This window comes from Staurois parvus, unplaced genomic scaffold (genome assembly GCF_062004578.1).
Source record: "Staurois parvus isolate SC_StPar_1 unplaced genomic scaffold, SC_StPar_1.0 ptg000136l, whole genome shotgun sequence".
Taxonomy (NCBI): domain Eukaryota; kingdom Metazoa; phylum Chordata; class Amphibia; order Anura; family Ranidae; genus Staurois; species Staurois parvus.
Window position 1 is genome coordinate 5,241,657 of NW_028317932.1, and position 14,800 is coordinate 5,256,456.

Sequence of the window (14,800 nt, forward strand, 5' to 3'; positions counted from 1 at the left end):
GAGTATAAAATGTACAAGCAGATTTAGATCCGCTAACAAACTGAAGCTTATAGCTTTAGCTAATATTTTTTATGCAGTTACAGCAAACTGTTTTTTCCTGGGATAAATTTTTTACAAAATTAAATAAAAACTGATCATTGCAAGTCTCCTGCTAGTGTTAATTGGTTTGTCTCAACTCTGTAACTGAAACAATCTGCAAGAGTGCTTTTTCTGTTCAAAAACAGACTTATTATTATTATACAGTATTTATATGGCGCTAAAAGGTTTGCTCAGCGCTGTACATTATAGTGGGGGACAGAACATGAGACAATACAGTAACAAAACAAAACACGAGGGGGTCAAGGGCCCTGCTCTTTGGAGCTTACAATCTAGGAGGGAGGGGATAGTGGTACAGGAGGAAGTGGCTGTGGAGAATGGAGTGGTAGGAGGAGTGGAGGAGATCGGCTGTTAGATGAGGGCGGGGTAGGCTTCCCTGAAGAGATGGGTTTTCAGGGTGTGCCTAAAGGTGAGGAGGGTAGGTGACAGTCTGATGGATTGGGGTAGTGAGTTCCAGAGGATGGGGGAAGTCCTGGAGAAGTCCTGCAGTCGGGCGAGGGAGGTGGAGACCAGGGAACTAGAAAGTAGGTGGTCTTGTGAGAAGCGAAGATTACAGGTTGGGTGGTATTTGGGTATCAGGTCGGTGAGGTAGCTTGGGGCAGCATTATGAATGGCTTTGTATGTCAATGTTAGTAGTTTGAATTTAATGCGTTGGGCAATCGGGAGCCAGTGGAGGGAATGATAGAGGGGAGTGGTGGATACGGAGCGGTTGGTAAGGTGGATGAGTCTGGCCGCTGAGTTTAAGATAGACTGAAGCAGGGATAGTCTGTGATGAGGTAGGCCAGTGAGAAGGGAGTTGCAGTAGTCCAGACGTGAGATAATAATGGAGTGAACGATTAGTTTAGTAGTGTATGGGGTTAGGAACGAACGTATTTTGGAGACGTTGCGGAGGTGGAGCTTGCATGAGTTTGCCAACGATTGGACATGGGGTTGGAAGGACAGGTTTGAGTCTAGAGTGACACCTAGGACTTTGGCTTGTGGGGTAGGATTGATGGTGGTGTTGTTAGTCGTGATGGAGAGGGTGGAAGGGTAAGAAATGTATTGCATTTTTTATGTGTTTTGTGCTTAAAATCTGCCTAGCAACAAGGAAAAAAAAAAAAAAAACCCGCAAAACGCATAAAAAAAAAACTCAGCAAAAATGCAAAACACAATGCAGAAACGCATCAAACGCAACCTGCATAGGTGTGAACCTAGGCTTACTGGCTGGATTATCAGATGAAAATAGAAGAAAGCCTAAAAAGAAAACAAATGCAGCCATCACATCTAAGAATTGGGTTTTATACCACTTTAATTTTATGTTTTTGATAGACTGGGTAAAATGTCAGTTGTTTTCACTGTCCTCACTGGGGAGAATTTATATCACTCCCTACCTCAGTGATACAGGACAAGAAATAAGAGGGTGTGGGTGTCCATGGAAGAGAAAGACACAGAAAGCAATAAAGACCTCACAGATGATCTAATCCTATTCCACTGTGCTAAATAAATGTGCTTTGGTTGTTGCCCCCAACAAAGAAATATCTCATCACTTCCTGCCCTTGTGACACCAGGCCCCCGGGACCAAGTGCGGGACACCAGGCCCCCGGGACCAAGTGCGGGACACCAGGCCCCCGGGACCAAGTGCGGGACACCAGGCCCCCGGGACCAAGTGCGGGACACCAGGCCCCCGGGACCAAGTGCGGGACACCAGGCCCCCGGGACCAAGTGCGGGACACCAGGCCCCCGGGACCAAGAGCGGGACACCAGGCCCCCGGGACCAAGAGCGGGACACCAGGCCCCCGGGACCAAGAGCGGGACACCAGGCCCCCGGGACCAAGTGCGGGACACCAGGCCCCCGGGACCAAGAGCGGGACACCAGGCCCCCGGGACCAAGAGCGGGACACCAGGCCCCCGGGACCAAGAGCGGGACACCAGGCCCCCGGGACCAAGAGCGGGACACCAGGCCCCCGGGACCAAGAGCGGGACACCAGGCCCCCGGGACCAAGAGCGGGACACCAGGCCCCCGGGACCAAGAGCGGGACACCAGGCCCCCGGGACCAAGAGCGGGACACCAGGCCCCCGGGACCAAGAGCGGGACACCAGGCCCCCGGGACCAAGAGCGGGACACCAGGCCCACGGGACCAAGAGCGGGACACCAGGCCCCCGGGACCAAGAGCGGGACACCAGGCCCCCGGGACCAAGTGCGGGACACCAGGCCCCCGGGACCAAGTGCGGGACACCAGGCCCCCGGGACCAAGTGCGGGACACCAGGCCCCCGGGACCAAGAGCGGGACACCAGGCCCCCGGGACCAAGAGCGGGACACCAGGCCCCCGGGACCAAGAGCGGGACACCAGGCCTCCGGGACTAAAACTCACCAATTGGAACACAGGCAGCAATACCAACCTGACAGAACCCCTTCAAACCCTTTCCCATTCTATACAAAATGAACAAAAACTATTTGGCTGGAGTAATAGCTTAAAAACAAACAATTATCAATTTCTTCCACAATTTACAAGTTAATGCTCTATATAAAGTTTGCTACAGCCCCTAATGTAGGAAAGGTAACGGACCAACATAACATACAAAATGTGGTGTTGCCATGCTTGGCTAATTCAAAATATCTGTAAAACTGTCATCAGGGAATTTTGAATGCAAACGGAAAGCCAAGTATAGGACTAGTCATAGAAGAGAGGCGTTAGGGGCAGTTTGACCATTCTGGTTGAGGAATGGGGTTTCCATGGTATCAGAACCCAAGAGCAAACTTATGTTTCAAGGATAATCACATTTCTTTCTGGAAAACAGTTCAACAACATTCTTTGTAAAATGTATTTTTCAGATGCAGACCCTAGCACTGTCGAAGCAAATCATTTTTCCAGTTCCAACAGCAGGACAATAACACATTTATATCTTTCATTCTGCAGTGCTATGAGGTTGCCTTTGTTACAACCAACATATTTTAGTAGCTGAACAAGAAAAACGACCGTTTGAAGACATTTTACCAATTAACCCCCCTGGTCACATCAAGCCCGACTTTGAAATCGTGCGACTTACAGTGAAGTCGCACGATTTCAAAGTCGGGTGAGATGCCGATTTCAGGTGTGATTTGCAAGACATCTGACACAGATTTCTATTCAAATCACACCAAAAGCAGTACATGTACTACTTTAGAAAATCGGTGTGGCTCTGACCAAGTCGAAACCGCGCCGGTTTGACCGCTCTAATTGCGGACAATAGGGTGCGACTTGGCATACGATTTGCAAGTCACATGGCATGCAAATCGCACCCGATGTGACCGGGGTATAAATATTTGAGCAAATTATAGATTATTATATTTTAGCAAGATATAGTGGAAAATAATACAGTGAAATTAGGTGCAATAAGTAAAACACATTTCCCCATGCCCATTATTTCATACTAAAAACTGGCTAGAGACAGAATGGGGAATTCATATAGTGTGTCTATGACACTTAAGAAGTCTGTTGTGGAAGATTGGTCAATAAAGTGGAAATTGCAGCTCAATGTTTCTAACTGTAAAATAATGCAAGAAAGGAAAAAAGAATCCATTGAGAGAGTACAACATTGGGGGTGCAGTGCTGGCCGGCACTACAGAGGAAAAGGATTTGGGGGTGCTCATTTCACATGATTACAAAATACGCAAACAGTGTGGCCAGGGAGTGGGGAAAGGGAATTTCATTCTAGGATGCATCACTAGAGAAGTCACCAGGAGGAGGAAGGAGGTCCTGATTCCCCTATACAGATATTTAACTAGACCTCATTTAGAAAACTGTATCCAGTTCTGGAGACCTCACTTACAAAAAGATATTGATAAGATAGAACGAGTCCAGAGATGGGTAACAAAAGTGGTGAAAGGTCTGGAAGATAAAACTTATCAAGAGCGACTTCAGGAACTTAATATGTACAGTCTGAAGGAAAGAATGGAAAAGGGAAACATGACTGAAACCTTTAAATACATCAAGGGGGTGAATAAGGTTCTGGAGGGCAGTATTTTCAACAGGAAACCGAAAACCAAGAACACGGGGACATGACCTTACACTAACTGGAGGAAAGCTAAAAACTAATCTCAGGAAGTATTATTTTACTGAAAGAGTAGTAGATGCTTGGAATCAACTTCCAGCAGAGGTAGTGAGCCAGTCAACAGTAAACAGCTTCAAACATGTGTGGGACAAGCATGGATCTATACTCAGACAAAACAGTTAACAACCCCCCCCCCCCCCCCCCCAAAGAAAGGCAGACTCGATGGACCACTCGGTCCTTTTCTGCCTTCACTTTCTATCTTTCTATGTTTCTCACATCTGCAACTTAAGTTTTGCAGCATTTTTTGTAGCAAGAAAGTTATGTCTTCCTGCCAATGCTGAGTAGGGAGCAACACACAGAAAGCAGGTATACAGTATGTCTGCTCTGCCTTTTCTGGCAATCCTGTTACTGGTGAACTCTTGCTAGCAACAGGATAACTAGTATCATATACGCCTTAAAGCATTAATGCATTTTTATCAGGAAATTAATCTATGATGGAGTGCAATTTATATTTTATTTACGTTTTTTTTTTTTTAAAGGCCTCCTGTGTGGTATTACTCGGTCATAGTGAGCACAGCTGAAGCATCAAAACTCCCTATTTGTTGTATGGTGGAACAATTAAACTGCAGTATGCTTAGAACCCCCAAACACTTACCTGTCACCTCTTTGAATCCAGCGCTGTCCCATCTACAGTGGAAACACAGTGAAATCCAGGCCAAGCTGCACTGTGTGTGTCTATGGACGCACAATGTCCAGCTCACACCCACTGTGTGGCCCCATATGGGGCCCCACATGGCTTGCTATGGGGAAACACACAAAAGACGAGGAGTGGAGAGCACCGGTGGGGGACTCCAGGAGAGGAGGTTTAAGGCTGCTCTGTGCAATACCATTGCACGGAGTAGGTAAGTATACCCACTTACTTTAAAGCAAAAACATTTTTTTATTCGAATATCTCTTTAAGGTTAATATCATTAAAGTGGAAGTAAGTCCACTTTTTACTTGTACCTACAGGCAAGCCTAAAATAATGTTTACCTGTAGGTACAGTGAATATCTCCTAAACTTTCAGCGTTCAGGAGATATTCATACAGGATGCAGCCGGTGACGTCATCGTAGCCCTGGCCATTCATACACAAGAGCCAGCTAACCCAGAAGAAAGACTAGGTGAAGATGGAAGTGCCAGGGAGCAGTGACAGCACTGCACTGGAGGGCTCTGTGTGCAGGTACGCCTGTCATAATGTGTGAATATGTCTCCTCCTCCCATGCTTGCCTCCAGGACTTCTCCCTTTCTATGGAACTCCCTACCCCAATCTGTCCGGTTGTCTCCTAATCTATCCACCTTTAGATAATCCCTGAAAACCTCTCTTTAAAGAAGCCTATCCTGCTTCTACCTAGTAAACCGCCATTTATTTCCTCCATCATCTCATCCCCCCCACAGCTATTACCTTTAGTATCACTCAACCCTTCCTCCTAGATTGTAAGCTCTAACGAGCCGGGCCCTCTGTTTTCTCTTGTACCAAATTATATTGTAACTGTAATGTCTACCTTCATTTTGTAAAGCGCTGCGCAGACTGTTGGAGCAATCTAAATCGTGTATAATAATAATTATACTAGTACATTATGACTTAACGCTAGATTCACACTGATGAGTGCAGACTTTGCAGCGTTTTTCTGTGCGAATTCCGCACTGCCTCAGATTCGCACCCCATTCATGCAAACCGCTGCGAGTGTGTATGTTAAGTTAACAACACCCCAAAATCGGACCGCAAAACACAGTGCGATGTGCAGAATCAGATCACATAGGTGTGAATACCCATGTGATTCGATCTTAGCGCGGACCAAAAAAAGGATCCTGCACCTTTTTAGTGCGGGTGCAGTGCGATTTGAGCCATACCAACTGTATGGCTCCAATCGCACCGCACAATAATTGTATGTAATTTGCACAGGAATGTGGTGTGGTTCCTGTGGGAATCACATGCGATATACCGCACCACATATGTGTGAACCCAGGCTAAAGCGGCAAGGGGCCTAAATTTATTTGTGGTGGTTTACTGCCACTTTAATTTTACGTTCACCAAGAATCTGCAGTGTTTCTTGTCATTCCCAAAGTCCTTTGAAATCCCATTCATGCACCAGTTCCACACAAGAGATTAATGGATTTGCCTGCTGCATTGGCCAGACATAGTTTACCAATATACTTTCTATTTACTGTCAATACCAAGCACAGCAATGGTGCCAATAGGCTCAGCTGGAAACAGCTATTCCTTGACTTATGTACTACACTTGTTTCGGGCAGTTACTTGAAGTACTGTTGCATGTAAACCCACCGAACAAATTCTCATTTAAAGCCCAACTCTGACCACAAAAGAAAAAAAAATACCCCACACTGCAAAGGGTAAATGCTGCTTTTTGCCTAGGGATAGAGAATATGATGTGACACTATTGATCACTCCAGCAGGCTCCCTCCATCTCTGCGACCGGTACCCCAAAGCCGCTTATCTAAGGCACTCCTGGTAGCAGTCACTTACTTGTGTACATACAATAGAACTAAAAGCATTGCAATGTATGTGAGGATGCTTTTCAGCCCATTCATTTGAATGGACTGAAATCGCACCAAAAGTAGGGCATGAACTACATATTAAAAAAGGAACTGCACTGGATTGCATGTGGTACAAGGCGATCTGCTGCACTACATTTGCAACCTTTTGGAATGTCGCTAGGATTTTATAGACACCCACAGATCGCATATCCTGTGCGTTTTGAAGGCGGCGCAGGAAACGCATACAGTATGTCAACAAGTACTTAGGGTTTCAATCTATTTTAACTGCAGTGAACTAGTGAGCAGAACTTGAGTAGGGAATAGCCGTTTCCACTAGAGCCTAGTTGTTTTGTATCAGGACAGTTTACCTATATACTACTGAAGTTTATTTCTGCAACCAACATTTGGGAAGCAGACCGCTGGCTCCGTACCTTCACTCAACTAGACAACAGCTGCGATCTTGTTAGCTTTAATAAAGGAACAAGAACACCATTCCCAGCAGGTCTTCCTCTCTGCTCATGTGCGTTCCAGCACCTGGATAATCACAAAGACTGCAGCATTCAGCAACCTCATACTACATTACAGGATCAGCAAAAAAATAGCTCTATTAAAAATCAGGGTGCTATCTGGATATACTCCTTCCCTAAAATATTTAGACCTTGTTCATATCATACCGATGGAAAAACGTGCAGATTTTACTTGGAGACACTAGTTTACATCAGTTTTCATGCGCATTTCAGTGAGTTTTATATACGTTGCAGATTCCTGCTTGGAAAAAAATCTGCACATGATACTAGTGTTGTGGTGTGAACAGAGCACTTTATTTTATTATTTATTTTTTATTTATTTCAGGTACTTATATAGCGCCGTCAATTTACACAGCGCTTTACATATATATTGTACATTCACAGCAGTCCCTAACCCTCAAGGGGCGTACAATCTAAGGTCCCTAACTTACATTCATATACAAGGGCCAATTTAGACAGGATCCAATTAACCGACCAGCATGTCTTTGGAGTGTGGGAGGAAACCGGAGTACCCGGAAGAAACCCACGCAGGCACAGGGAGGACATGCAAACTCCAGGCAGGTGGTGTCGTGGTTGGGATTCGAACCAACAACCCTAGTACTGTCAGGTAAAAATGCTAACCATTTAGCCACTGTGTTGCCCACAGAGCATATAGGGAAGAATAATTTTTCTTGTGTGCTTGCAGAACGTGGACATAAAAACGTACGTCTCTGCACACTGGTGTGAACGAAGCCTAATATCTTTAGATTTCAATCCTTATCTGAGGTCCAGAGCACCCGCATTGGCCTATTCTAGAAAATAAAAAAAAAATGATACGAGAATGTCAAATGTCAAATTGAAGATCTTGAAGACCCCAGACACCCTTGAATGCCAAACACACCAGTCTCATTCATTTTAGTCAATTATGATAATGTCCCAGCTGTGTGACAAACTATTAATTCTCAGCATTATATCCTTCACAATATTACTTATCAGCCCCTCGGGATACAAAACAGAATAAAAACATTTCTCCAATTCACCCTCAAAAACACCTCTTTTGGGCTAGAGAGTAGTATAGCTTGCCAAAGGATCTGCCTCAACAAGTATTATTGAATGTGTTCTCAAACTTGCCCTTCCTTTAGCCTAGGTTCACACTGATGTGGTATTCGCGGTGCAGGATTTGCAGCGATTCCTGTGTATTTCCTGCACTGCATCACAATCGCACTCCTTTCATGCAAACCGATGCGGGTGTCAATGCTGAGTAACAATATCCCAAAAATGGCTCACAAAACGCAGTGCGACTGGCTGAATCGGATCGCATGGGTGTGAACACTCATGCGATCCAAATCCAGTGCGGGATGAAGAAAAATGCATGCGCCTTTTTCGTGCATGTGCTGTGCAATTTGAGCCATATATAATGAATGGGCTCAAATCGCACTGCAAAGAATCACTTGATTTGAGCAGGAATGCGGAGCGGTTCCTGTCCGAATCACATACAGTTCCATGTACCACATCAGAGTTTCATATACAGAATAAATATAACTGGAGCTCCAAGATCCAGGGAAGGTTTGGGAAATAGTTAAAAAAATTCTCAAAATGAACCAGACATTCAAACCTGAGCTACTAGATCCTATGAATCGTTGTTAGGCTACATGTACTCTAGCCCAGCTCTCAACCAGGGGGCCCAGGCACCCCGGGGTGCCTTGAGGTTTCTTCAGGAGTGCCTTGGCAAAATCTATGAAATTGCCCAAAACTTGTATACAAGCCAGCGGATGGAACAAGCCTGCCTTTTAGTTACACAAAGCCACGGGTTTTTATTGTGCACCATTTCGACCTTCTAGCCGCCGGCGTCTTGACAACCAATGACCTCATCAGTTGATAAGGGGGATGTCAACTGCCAGCACAACATCCTAGTCTGACCCTCCCCTGCCCATCTCCATCAGTGCTGGGGTCACAAAAACTGAGGGAGAAGAGAAACACTGGAATACTAGTCAGTGTGTAAAAGTGTATTTGCTTAGGAAGAATAAATCACCTCTAATGTTGGGTGTCCTACGTGTGTGGGTGTTGCTGCGTTCTATAAAACTACTAGAATAGTTTTTCACATGTTATAATGGAATGCCTCAAGACCGTCCATAATTTTTAAGGGCGCCTCGGGACTGTCCATAATTTTAAAGGGCGCCTCGGGACTGTCCATAATTTTAAAGGGCGCCTCGGGACTGTCCATAATTTTAAAGGGCGCCTCGGGACTGTCCATAATTTTAAAGGGCGCCTCGGGACTGTCCATAATTTTAAAGGGCGCCTCGGGACTGTCCATAATTTTAAAGGGCGCCTCGGGACTGTCCATAATTTTAAAGGGCGCCTCGGGACTGTCCATAATTTTAAAGGGCGCCTCGGGACTGTCCATAATTTTAAAGGGCGCCTCGGGACTGTCCATAATTTTAAAGGGCGCCTCGGGACTGTCCATAATTTTAAAGGGCGCCTCGGGACTGTCCATAATTTTAAAGGGCGCCTCAGGACTGTCCATAATTTTAAAGGGCGCCTCAGGACTGTCCATAATTTTAAAGGGCGCCTCAGGACTGTCCATAATTTTAAAGGGCGCCTCAGGACTGTCCATAATTTTAAAGGGTGACTTGACTGAAAAAAGGTTGAGAAACACTGCTCTAGCCTACCCTAACCGCGGCAAACACACACATGCGGTACTACATTTACATGTGTTTTTGCCTCATTTCACATTCTCCTACGGCCAGAATGCTCCTATCCTGAATGCGATTCTCCTGTGTTCAGGAGGGGGACATTTACCCTCACCTAAATGCAGCAGCTCCTAAACTCATGTACATGGACATATACAGAGCAAAAAAAACACCAAACACTCCTAAATTCAAGTTTAGGAGCTGCCAGTGTACAAGAAGCCCAACTGTCACTCTCTTACTAAAGTGCAGAAACCTGCATTTGGTTAGCATCAAGCAGCAAGAATCCTATTTTAACAGTCCAAGCACATATAAAGACAGGCAAGTCCACAGGCAATGTGAGTTCAAGGGTGTCCTACCCAATTTTATACCAAACGGAGATCAAAAACTGAAACCCTCTTGAGGTACAAAAGACGACCATACAAGTTCCAGCAAGCAAGAGTTCCAAAGTTAAATTGCCTTCAGCAACATGGTTGGGCTTTGTGTGGACTCCCCTTGCCGGCTCTCCAGTGGTCCCTCTTACATGCCGATAAACCTCCACTCCAGTTAAATCCCCGTAGGATTCTAGCCAGGTACCAAAAATTGAGGTGAAATCTCAGAAAGTGCCAAAGTTTGCAATGAATATTCATTCCATAAAGCGGTGTATGCCTTCTCAAAGGAACATTCCTAGAAATACAAGAACAATGCCACAAAGAATTTTAAGAAACAAAATTAAAAAAAAAAAAATGATTCAAGAGATCTTGAAACTTACATATAGTATTGGCATCCGTTTTTAAGAATACCAAATTATTATTATTATACAGTATTTATATGGCGCCAAAGGGTATGCTCAGCGCTGTACAGTAGCAAGGGGGACAGAACATGAGACAAGACAGTAACAGTACAATACACGAGGGGTTCGAGGGCCCAATATTTACAAAAGCTCTGCATTAAAACCCATTTGTGAGAATGAGATGGTTCTTACGACTACTAAACATGTAACCACGCGGAGGGAGTACAGCCAACGTCAAACTCTGATTAATTATGCTATATAAACACATTTTTAACTCTTTTGATAAAAACTGCACAACAATTTATTTTAAGCCAAACTGTAATCTTTCTTTTGTAAAATGTTAGCTGACTGTTGCTGAAATCCAGACAAACAGCGTGTTTGTTATGCACTCATATCAATGATTACAGAAGATTTGGAACAAACTGTAATGACATGGTCTGCAGAACAGAAATATTTTACTGATCGCACGTGTTATGGACAGATAACATCGTAACAGTCTGCTAGGGTTGAGGACATCAGACCACTACGGCATTCATTAGTAATGTAAATATACAAGGCGAGAATACTTTTTCATTGAATGAGTGACGTCCCGGCTAATTCAGTAAGACAGAGTGCATTGACCCACTGCAGTGTATCAGAAACCATCTATAAAGGATGGAACTGCATTAAACAGAATTGGATGTTAAAGGTTACTGTTCTTTGCAAATTACCAGTACACTGCCTTACTGAAGAAACGTGTTCGGACGGTTTTCTTTATTTTAAGTGGTTGTAAACCCTTACATATAGCCAGTGAAATGACTGGTCTCATTTGATACAAAGAGGTGAAACACATCCCCCTGCATAAGTTGTACCTGTTTATCTGTAGACTTCGCTACATCTGTTCCAAGTGCTGAATTGATAAAGCTTGTCTGAGAGTTCAGAAAAAAAAAAAAAAAAAAAAAAAAAAGGGTGGACAGCTGAAATTACACACTGCAAAGCTCAGTGAGGCTGGTTGGAGGGAAGAGACCCTCCCATAGATGCAGCTCACAGGAACAGAGCGGAGGTTGTCAATCTGCTGGAGGTCTCTCCCATGTCACAATTTTGTTTTTTTGGTGTCAGGAAAACTTGCTGAAAGTGATTCATGCTGATAGCAGAGAAATGAGGCAGTAGACAGAAATGACACTTGGTGCTCTTGAGACAAGAACACACTATAGAGCACGGGTGTCAAACTGGCGGCCCTCCAGCTATTGCCAAACTACAATTCCCATGAGGCATTGCAAGATGGACAGTTACAAGCATGACTCCCAAAGGCAAAGGCATGATGAGACTTGTAGTTTCGCAACAGCTGGAGGGCCGCCAGTTTGACACCCCTGCTATAGAGGGATATTCTTTGTTCATATTTCATGTCTGAGGTTTACAACCATATTACAATGGACCCGATCTCAAAAAGTATAAGGATTTGCTATCTTATAGAGAACTTCTAGAAAGTTCTATTTTGTACCCAGAAAGATGACCCTTTTGTCTGCCTCCTAAATTATAGCAGTACACCTCCTGTACCCAAAGCCTCATAGCAGTACAGTGCCTTGAAAAAGTATTCATACCTCTTGAAATTTTCCACATTTTGTCATGTTACAACCAAAAATTTAAATGTATTTTATTGGGATTTTATGTGATAGACCAACACAAAGTGGCACACAGTTGTAAGGTGGCGGCAGGAAAATGTTAAAGGGTTTTCAAAATTTTTTACAAATAAATATCTGAAAAGTGTGGTGTGCATTTTTATTCAGCCCCCGAGTCAATACTTTGTAGAACCACCTTTCGCTGCGATTACAGCTGCAAGTCTTTATGGGGATGTCTCTACCAGCTTTGCACATCTAGAGAGTGAAATGTTTGCCCATTCATCTTTGAAAACTAGCTCAAGCTCTGTCAGATTGGATGGAGAGCATCTGTGAACAGAAATTGCCACAGATTCTCAGTTGGATTTAGGTCTGGACTTTGACTGGGCCATTCTAACACATGAATATGCTTTGATCTAAACCATTCCATTGTACCTCTGGCTGTATGTTTAGGGTTGTTGTCCGGCTGGAAGGTGAACCTCTGCCCAGTCTCAAGTCTTTTACAGACTCTAACAGGTTTTCTTCTAAGACTGCCCTGTATTTATACGATGGACCCCATCTCAAAAAGTATAATGATTTGCTATCTTATAATAAACCTCTAGAAATGTTCATTTTGTACCCAGAAAGATTAACTTTTTGTCTTCCTCCTAAATTAGAGCAGTACACCTCCTGTACCCAAAGCCTCATAGCAGTATAGTGCCTTGAAAAAGTATTCATACCCCTTGAAATTTTCACTCGTGTTAGAATGGCCCAGTTAAGACCTAAATCCAATTGAGAATCTGTGGAAGACTTGAAAATTGCTGTTCACAGACACTCTCCATCCAATCTGACAGAGCTTGAGCTATTTTGCAAAGAAGAAAGGGCAAAAATGTCACTCTCTAGATGTGCAAAGCTGGCGGAGACATCCTCTAAAAAGACTTGCAGCTATAATTGCAGCGAAAGGTGGTTCTACAAAGTACTGACTCAGGGGGCTGAATACAAATGCCGCCACACTTTTCAGATACTTGTAAAAAAATTTGAAAACCATTTAACATTTTCCTGCCACTTTACAATTATGTGCCACTTTGTGTTGGTCTATCATATAAAATCCCAATAAAATATATTTACATTTTTGGTTGTAACATGACAAAATGCAGAAACTTTCAAGGGGTATGAATAATTTTTCCAGGCACTGTATATCATCTGTCTGAAATCATTTAAGGCACTGCTGCTTCTGACTGTCAGTCTCATGAGATTCGGTGATGTCACTACTGCTCACTGTTCTTCTAGCTGGAGAGGAAGCTGTACCTGAGCACCTGCAGTGGAAGATACTCCTGCTTAATTTATTCGGTGGTTTATCCACCTCTTCTCCTGGTTCTTAAAGAGGAACTAATGTATTTGTTTAAAAAATTGAGAGCATGCAAACTGATTATTGCAGAAGAAACAATCAGTACCTCTTCTGCAATATATAAAAACAAAAAAAAAAAACCCAAAGAAAACTGTCTGCTTGCAGTCTTCTTTAAAAGATGCACACTGAGCTCATTGTGCATTTCTGCACTGTTGCTGTGTGCTGCAATGATTGAAATTCTATGCATGCGCTGGAGTTACATCATCCCATCCAGCCAATCAAGATGGCCGAAGACCAGCTTCCTGGAGAAGCCATAGAGGTGTAGCCAGTGCCGGCATAAGGTAAATACTGCAGACTTTATTTTCGCTTTAAATATTTCTCCACCAGTCTTTAGATCACCCAGTCATCAGGAAGCAGCACTGACATTAGGAAGCAAAGCCCTGCCTTTACCAAGATGGCTATCTCCACAAAGAGCCTTAAGGATGGAACGTTTGGTAAATCAGTAAAGGTGAAAAAATAAGCAGCAGAGAGCCTAATAAAGGCAATAATGGCAACTAGTTGTTTGTTCTCTACCTTCCTCTTTTGACACCAGTCAATACAGGACATAGTAGTTTGCCTTATTACATAAGTGATTCATCTGCCTTATTACAGAAGTAAATCACATAAGTATATGTAATTGCCTTATTATAATACACTGTGGTTGTGTTATACCTTTATACGGGGGGTTAATAAATGCTGAACAATCCATTTTGTGATTTACTATTGTTAAAGACTCTGGGGAACAAAAAAAAATAAAAAATTGGCCCTTGCAATTGGGCTCCCCCTGCACTGCAAGGGTTAAATGCTTTTTTATGCCAAGGGGAACAGAAAAAAGCCCCTTGACCTAAGCCTAGTACATACTAGTATTTTTTGTTCAACCCAGTGGGCTGAACAAAAACAAAAACCTAATAGCTCAGTAGGAGCCACTGTACTAACTACCCAATGTTAGTCCAGCGATCTCCCATGCTGTGCTATTGTGTTCTGACAGGGGGGACAGCCCCCCCCAATAACACTCCAGTCAGCGTTCCCAGCCATTTGGCTGAGAGCGCTGATTGGGAGCCGACCGGTCATGCCTCTTCAACAGAAGCAAGACAAGTGGCTAGCTTCTGTCGGACTGGCTGCCGTACACATGGGACGAATGTCGGCCGGTTTCTATTGAACTGGCCGATACCGTCCGACATTCAGCACATGTGTACTAGGCCTTAGGCCCCTATCACATTGGGCAGACT

The 14,800-nt window shown here is 44.0% G+C and overlaps 1 protein-coding gene across 2 annotated transcripts in view; it reads right to left on the minus strand.

The window, feature by feature from the left end:
- The window catches only part of OXSR1 (oxidative stress responsive kinase 1), a 162,980-nt gene that overhangs the window by 114,825 nt on the left and 33,355 nt on the right, over positions 1–14,800 (minus strand). The gene's annotated exons all lie outside the window — the stretch shown is intronic.